This window comes from Ailuropoda melanoleuca, chromosome 8 (genome assembly GCF_002007445.2).
Source record: "Ailuropoda melanoleuca isolate Jingjing chromosome 8, ASM200744v2, whole genome shotgun sequence".
Lineage (NCBI taxonomy): Eukaryota > Metazoa > Chordata > Mammalia > Carnivora > Ursidae > Ailuropoda > Ailuropoda melanoleuca.
Genome location: NC_048225.1, coordinates 102,669,029 through 102,677,267, shown reverse-complemented (window position 1 = coordinate 102,677,267; position 8,239 = coordinate 102,669,029).

The window sequence follows — 8,239 nt, the reverse complement described above, 5'->3', positions numbered from 1 at the left end:
ACCAGGAAACATCCAGTGTGAGACTGTCCATAGGGAAGGTTCTTGAGCACCAAGCCTGGGGGTAAGGCTGAGGATGGGGAGTTGGAGAGGAGGCAAGCAGCCTGTCAACAGCTCAGCCCCGCACTCCCCCACCCCAGGCCCAACGGGGCTCTCCCGGCCCGGCGCTCTTTGGGGCACCCATCTTAAATGCTCGAACTAGTTGACTGTTGAACAACGTAACTGATCATGAGCTGGGCTTTGGCATGAGATGGATCTGAGTTTGTGGTCCCGGCTTTACAATTTACCAGCTGCCTACCCTCTCTGGGCTCTGGATCCTCGATCTGCAAAATGGTGATAATAGTGATTGTCTTATGGGGATTATTGTGCGGATTAAGTGAGACACAGCTTATCTAGCACTTAGCATAGGGCTTGGCAGAAAGGGCTCAATAAGGAATGACCTGTGGGTTATTTAAAAGTTTAATTTCCAAATATTTGGGGGATTTTCTAGAAATTTCTAGAAGTGGTTTCCAATTGAATTCCATTGCACTCAGAGCACATGCTCTTTGTTATCAGTATTTTTAAAACTATTGCAACTTTCAGTGGCCCAGCATATGACCTGCCTTGGTCAGTGTTTCATGTGCCACTTATTGATACAAACGTCAGTTGGTAAATTGATGGAATGAGTGAAGTCCTCTATTTCCATATTAATTTTACCTACTTGTTCTGTGAATTACTGAGAAAGGATTTTTGAAATCTCTAAGAGGGCACCTGGGTGGCTCAGTTGGTTAACCATCTAACTCTTGATTTTGGCTCAGGTCTTGATCTCAGGGCTGTAAGTTTGGGCCCCACATTGGGCTCCTCGCTGGCTATGGAGCCTATTTAAAAAATAAAAATTTTTAAAAAATAAAATTTCTAACTAAAGTTTTGGGTGTGTCTAGTTTTCCTTTCAGTTTTGTCATTTTTTGCTTCATCTATTTTGAACATCTATTATTAGCTGCATAGACATTCAAAAATTAATACTTCTTATTGATGAATGTCAATATTACCTTTATTGTGTAATGTCTCTCTTTATCCCTGGTAATACTTCTTGTTCTGAAATCTACTTTTTCCTCATACTCATAGAGCCACTCCACATTTTTTTTCTTTTTTTAAAGATTTTTTATTTTAAGTAATCTCTACATCCAACATGGGGCTCAAACTCACAACCCTAACATCAAGAGTCACACATTCCACCAACTGAGCCAGCCGGGGGCCCCGACACTTCATGATTAGTGTTTGCATGGTATGTATTTTTCCATCATTTTACTCTCAGCCTGTCTTTACATGTTAAGTTAATTTCTTGGAGATAGCCTATAATTGGGTATTGCTTTTCCCAACTCCCATTCTCTGTGTTATTGTTCTCGTACATTCTATTCTTATCTTATATACCCTACAGCACATAGTTACTATGGTTGCCTTAAATAGGGAACGATCTTTTAAAGAAATTTTTAAATTTCTTGGGGGTAGAGTGTAATCCTTTTCATATCACCCACGAGCTTAGCATTTCTGATGCTCTTCATTCCTTTCTGCACATTCAAGTTTCTACCTCGTATCATTTTTCTTCTGCCCAAAGAACTCCCTTTAACATTTATTATAGGGACTATTTCCTGGTAATAAATTCTGCCAGCTATCCTCTGTCTGAAAAAGTCTTTACTTCACTTTCATTCTTGAAAGATATTTTTATTGGGTATAGAAGACTTGGTTTATAGTTTTTCTTTTCTTTTAGCACTTTAAAGATGCTGTTCTATTGTCTTCTGGCCTTCGTAGTATCTGAAAAAAAATCAATACTTCTCTTTTTTTAACTTGATTTCCTATTTGGTGTGTGCCTCTTTTTCTCTGACTGCTTTGTAAAATTTTCTCTTCACCACCGGTTTTTGGAAATTTGATTATGATGTGCCTTTTCTAAAAAAAGATTTTATTTATTTACTTATTTGACAGAGAGAGATAGTGAGAGAGAGAGAGAAAGCACAAGCAGGGGGAACAGCAGAGGGAAAGGGAGAAGCAGGCTCCCCGCTGAACAGAGAGACCGATGCAGGGCTCAATCCCAGGACCCTGGGATCACAACCTGAGCTGAAAGCAGATGCTTAACGACTGAGCCACCCAGGCATTATGATGTGCCTTGGTGTGGTTTTCTTTGTGTTTATCCTTTTGGGGATACATGATTTAGATTAATGAGTTTATAGTTAATAATTTTCATCAAGTTTGGAAAATCTATAGCTATTATTTCTTCCAACATTTTTCTGCCCCTTTCCGGGACTTCAATTACCTGTATGTTAGTCTACTTGATATTGTCCCATGGGTCAGTGAAACTTTTTTTAAATATTATTTTTCTCTGTGTTTCATTTTGGATATTTCCATTGCTTCGTATTCAGACTCAGTGAACTTTTTCGGCAACGTCTAATCTGCTATTGATATGTAATGTACTGAGTGTTTGTGTTCTCCCCAATATTCATATGTTGAAGCCCTTGCCCCCAGTGTGATGGTATTTGGAAATGGGGCTTTGGAGAGGTAATGAGGTCATGAAGGTGAGAGCCTTGTCTAATGGGATTAGTAACCTTTATAAGAAGAAACACCAGAGAGCTTGATCTCTCTCTCTCTGTACACATGCACTGAAGAAAGGCCATGTGAATACACAGCAAGAAGGCAGCCATTTGCAAACCAGGAAGAGAGCTGTCACCAGACCCCAACCACGCTGGCACCCTGACCTCAAACTTTCAGCCTCTAGAACTGTGAGAAAAGAAGTGTCTGCTGTTTAAGCCATCCTGTCGATGGTATTTTGTTATGGCAACAAAAGCAGACTAATATATAATCCTATCCAGTGAAATTGTAATTCCTTTTTGTATCTTCTAATTCTCTCTTCATCACGTTCATGTTTTTCTTTAACTCCTTAAACACACTGAGCATATTTATAATAGCTCTTTCAATGGCCCTGCCTAATTCTATCTTCCCTATCATTTCTTTAAAAAAAAAAAAAGATGTATTTACTTATTTGAGAGAGAGAGAGCACGCGAGCACGCTCACACAGGGGGAGGGGCAGAGGGAGAGAATCTTCAAGCAGACTCCCTGCTGAGTGAGGAGCCCAACATGGGGCACCATCCCATGACCCTGGGATCTTGACCTGAGCCAAAATCAATAGTCAGACACTCCACTGACTGAGCCATCCAGGAGCCCCTCTATCTTCCCTATCTTTTCTGAATCTATTTCAGTTGACTGATTTTTCTCTGCGGGTCACATAGAAATAAAATCTTTAGAGAAGACAAGAGTAATGGGGTTAATAGCACAGGGAGAGTTCCCAAATTCCTACAGTTAACAGGTGGCAAAACTACTTGCTGTTGCAAGAAAGACATTATTCATCACCCCCATCTTAAAGATAGAAAAATAAAGCCCAGGGCAAGGAAGACTTGCCTCAAACCACACAGACTGGGACTTGGCAGAAGAGCTCCTACCGCCACACCCAGCCACCTGACTTTCTATCCAGAAGGCTCCCTTTGTATCAGTCTAGAGCCTGGGCCACTCCTGTAGAAACCGAGGAAAAGCCGGATGTCTGAGTTCCACAGAGGGGAATGCAGGGAGGGTCTTCCAGCACATTCTGGGAAGGGGTGGCTTTTGGGAGAGGTATCGGGGAGGAGAAGACAGAGCCCAGAGAAAAGCAAAGGCATCTCCACCCAGGCAGCAGCTGCTCCCAAATATGTCACAACTTGTCAAAGAGGCAGAAATAGAAGCTGTCCATGGAGTGGAAGGGGGAGGGCAGCTTCCGCACCCACAGGGAGGGCAGAATGGGGGGGGGTTACTAGGAGGGAAGGGGGCTAGGTGGGGGGCTAAGTCTGACAAATATATGCCAGGCAGTTCTAGGGAGACTGAAATGAGTCCAGAGAACCATCTGGTTGCCCTTCAGTGAGACTGAGTATGGGAGGAGAAGTGGAGTTGGGAAAAGGACAACAAATCCAAGGAAACCTGCCCTCTCTGATCCTACAAGTCCATTCTTTCCGGCCAGGCCCAGTTCAAACAACTCTCCAAACCGTCCTACTCGGACCCTATGAGCACTTCCTCCAGACCCACATGCTGAGTCAGAAAAAAAATGTTACCTCTCAAAGCGCCATTTGGATCATTCAGATCAACGCCTTGATCTACAAACAGGGAAAATGAGAACCAGAGAGGACAAACGACAGCAACGTGGCCCGACTTCTTATCCAGGGTTCCTTCTTCCACTTGCCCTTGACTTCCTCACAGTATTTGTTGTCATCCAGAGCTGAAGGCCCGGCTCACATAGGAACACGGGATACTCATAAGAAAATCCTCACCCATTTTTCCAAAGGCCCCCAGGTTCACACGGCCACACAGTCTGCTCAAACCTGGTCTGGTTATTTTTAAACCTAGTTCTGTGCTTCGTGTCCACCAGTCACCACCCCCATGGCCCCCACTCCCTGGGGGCCCATTCCCTTCCGCCTCCAGGCCCACACCTTCCCCCACCCCAAGGCCAGAGATTCTTGATGAATGAGCCTGGCTCTGAGCTCCAGATTCCAAGCAGGGACGGATTTCCCAGTAGTTATCTGATGCTCAGTCCTCAACGGAAAAAATGTGTGGCCTCCGGAGACCTGGGGCCCCCCTGCGCCTCACCTCTCAGCTGGGGCTCCCATCTGCCTCTAGACCTCTCCTCCTGTCTCGAACCCCAGGCTTCCCTCGGTCTCCCCAGCCTAGTGTCTCTCACCCCCTTCTCCTGTCTTCATCTCTCCGCATCTCCCGGACTCTCCATTCGAAGCCTAGAGCACCTCCAGTCGTCCCCTCACTGCCTCCAACCTGGAAAGCACGTACTCCCATGAAGCACGTTCCTCACCTGTCAGCCTGGAGGAGGGAGAGGAGACACCTAGATTCGGCCCCAAGGCCTAAAATCAAGTAGTCCAAGAGCCAACACCCTTCACACTTCTGGTACTAGTGTGCACCCCCGGGCAAGTCCCATCTCGCTTCTGGGCCTCAGTTTCTCAGTGTGTAGAAGAAAGAAGGTGGACTAGCTAATCCTTAGGCTGCCTCCCAGCTCTGACAGTCTGACTCTGTGATGGGTTCTCACCCCACTGTGAGGCTCCTGCTCCCCAAATAATCAAGCTGATTTGTAAGCCGCATTCATGCATCTAGGTCCTTGAAATGTACACACATTCCTGCCACCCAACCCCCACCTAGTTCTCATCCATAGCACCCAGAGACCCAGGCTAAGAAAATAAAAGGTGGGCCCTTTTTGGAGAAGCCAGAAGCCTCCACCCTTTCCAGACTCTTCTCCTTTTTGCTTCTCTATTGCCAGGCGCTTGAGACTCCAGAATGGGAAACCCGCTTTGATGTTGGCCAAGCCACAAGGCAGCCCAGGTCAGCCCACCTGTGAGGTCAGCAGGGACTGGAAGAGGCTAGGAGTCAGAGAGCAGAACTGGGTGTGCAGCAGAGGGGGAAGGAAGGACCCCCGAGGCAGGTGAAGGGGATTTCTGGGCATTTTGAAACCCAACCACTACCATGCAAATGAGATCAGCCCGGCATGCAAATAGACACAATTGAGTTGAGACAGACAGGGTGGGGGCACAAACAGCTTGGCCCTGGAGCCCCAGCCAGGGATAAGGGCTTCCTCTGGAGGGAGCAGAACGGCTGGAGGAGGCTACAGTCAGGGCAGGGGGCCCTGTGTGCCCAAGCCAGCAGGGGTGGGGATTAGGGCCCGACGCCCTGCTGTCAGGTTAGAGCTGATGGATCGCCGCTGGTGGCGGAGCACAAAGGCTGCTCTGTGCTTGGCACCAATGTGTTCCCATCCATCAGAGGGCAGCCTGCATGGGGTGGACGAGTGTGCAGGGGAGGAACGCCAAGCCCCTAGATGCGGCTGCTCCGCAGCTCAGCTATGAAAGAGGAACAAGGCGGGTAGAGCACCAATGCCCCCTCAGGGTTTTGAGGTCAGAGAGGCCTGGGCCACCCTACCTTCTCAGTCCTGGGAGGGCCTGTGCCCCACAGGTGGGCCCTGACATGGTCCTCAGGCCACTTACACGGACAGACATGCACAAACGTATCTACAGACAGGGATTCGTTGAAACCGAGACACGGAAAATCACCCTAACCTTCCGGCCCTGCTGTCACCTTTGGTTAGTGACAAACGTTACACACGCAAGGCCAAACTCACACCTTGACCAGAGATCAGGTGCTGAGCCTGTTTACCGCTCTCACCCAGGTCTGGCCCCAGCCCCGGCCCTGACGCAGAGGGGGCCCCTAGGAAACTGGGTTTACCCAAGGAAGGGGGGAGTTGACAAATTCTTCCTCTGGGTTACAGCACAGCACTTTTTCTAACCTACTCTTCTACCAGCTAACACTGTCTGCCTTGGTTAACTTTGCGCACTCACCTTCCTTACTCAACCTTGACTGTGCTGGGGGCACAAAAACCACGTCTATTCACATCGGTGAGCCCAACACCCAGCACAAGGTGTGCGATCAGTGTCTTGATTGAAAGAGTGAGGGGATGGGGCCGGGGGTTCCCTCCCCCACTCCTGCTCTTCTGGTCCCCTGGAGGTGGAGGATCGCCTGGGAGAGAGGCCAGGAGCGGAGAAGAGGACAAAGCAAGGAAAGGGACTGCTATTTATTGGGTGTCTCCATGGGCCAGCTGCCCTTTGCTTACTACAGCGGCCATTCCCTTCTCGCACGCACGCGCACGCACGAGCACGCCATCCCTCTGCCAGCTGAAACACACACCCTCCCCTGGTGGAATCCATCCTCCCACCTCACAGTGGGTTGCTCGGGCCTCCAGCATCTCACTGCTGGATCACTGCTGTGGTTTTCTGCTATGGGATCTCTCTGCCTTGGCTTTCGAGTCCACCCATGTCCAGTTGGGCCTCCTCCTATCTTTACAGGCTCGTGGAATCGCCTACTTACCAGAAGTCCGAGAGCCACGCAACCCTCTACACCCAGAGCCCCCCTCCGCCTCCTCTCTTCGCATCGAAATCCCACCTGTTCTCCTAGAGCCAGCCCAGCACTCTCCTCACGCCTTCCACGGAGACCAGACTTCGGTGATTTTGACTTTCTATAAACTCCTGAAATGCTGGGTTGATGAGCCCACTCATTTGCACTCGATCACGGCTCCCATGTTTCCTGCTGAATTAAAATAGCTCTCTCTTACATTACAATTCAACATTCACGTTTCAGTGTCCATGCTCGCCAACTAGATAGTAAGATCCTGGAAATCAGAACAGGCCCAGCTTTCCTGCTTCCATTTTTAGAGGATGTGAACACACTGTTTAGGGGCAAGGCAGATTGCATCCCAAAAGGACCAAACGATGAAATTTTCCAGTTTCCATAGTAACTTCCACATCACTTCTTTCCTCAGGGCTCATAGGACTGGAGTGTAAACTGAGGCAAGGTTTTTCTTTTTTCTTTGCTTGGCGGGATGCGTGTTAGAAATAGTACTTCTTCTTCAGCCCAGCTGGTCCAAGCAGGGTTGAGAGCCCAGAGCCCTCCGGCTGCCACACTGGGAAGGCCAAGAACCCAGTAAAGACCTCCCTACTTCCCTCAACATGCTTGGGGTTTTTTTATTGCCCAGCTGCGACCCCTCCTCATCTCTGGTCCCTACCCCAAACAGACACCAGCATTTTCCTGGCTCCTCACCGTAGACAGTGAACGTCAGGAAAGCCAGCTCCTTCAAGCTCCATTCAGGTCTCACCCCCCATGAGAAGTCTTCTCAGAGTCCCCAGCCCCATTCCTGCTCCTCTTAGTGTCCTCGCCACTGGGTGGAACTTATAACCTCAATCTCAAATGTCAAGTGGAGGAGGGATCAGACTTAGTTCACGGGATCCTAGGGAAAAAACAGGACCAAAGGATAAAAAAGGGAGCACATCACAGTCCAAACCCAGAAGGCCTCCCTGTGGCCAGAGCTGCCCCTCAGTGGAACGGGCTACCTCGTGAGGTCAGCAGCAGCTGGACAATGGCGCCTGTGAAGGGGATTCAGGACTCAGGGGCTGGGGGTCTGCTTATGGTGATCAGCAGGGTCTGCTTATGGTGAGGTCCTTGAGGGCAGAGACCCTGCCTAGGGCGTCCCTGTCACTCTTCAGTCCCAAGACTGAACTTGTTCCCTGCTGGTCTCTCGGGTCAGCCCACAGTCTTGGGAGCGCTGTCCTCTCAGAGCCCAAACCCTCTGCTGAGAGGTGACTGTGGACCGAGAAGCCTGAAGATGTAGCGGCTCCTCCCCCCCCCCCCCCCCCCCCTGGGCCCC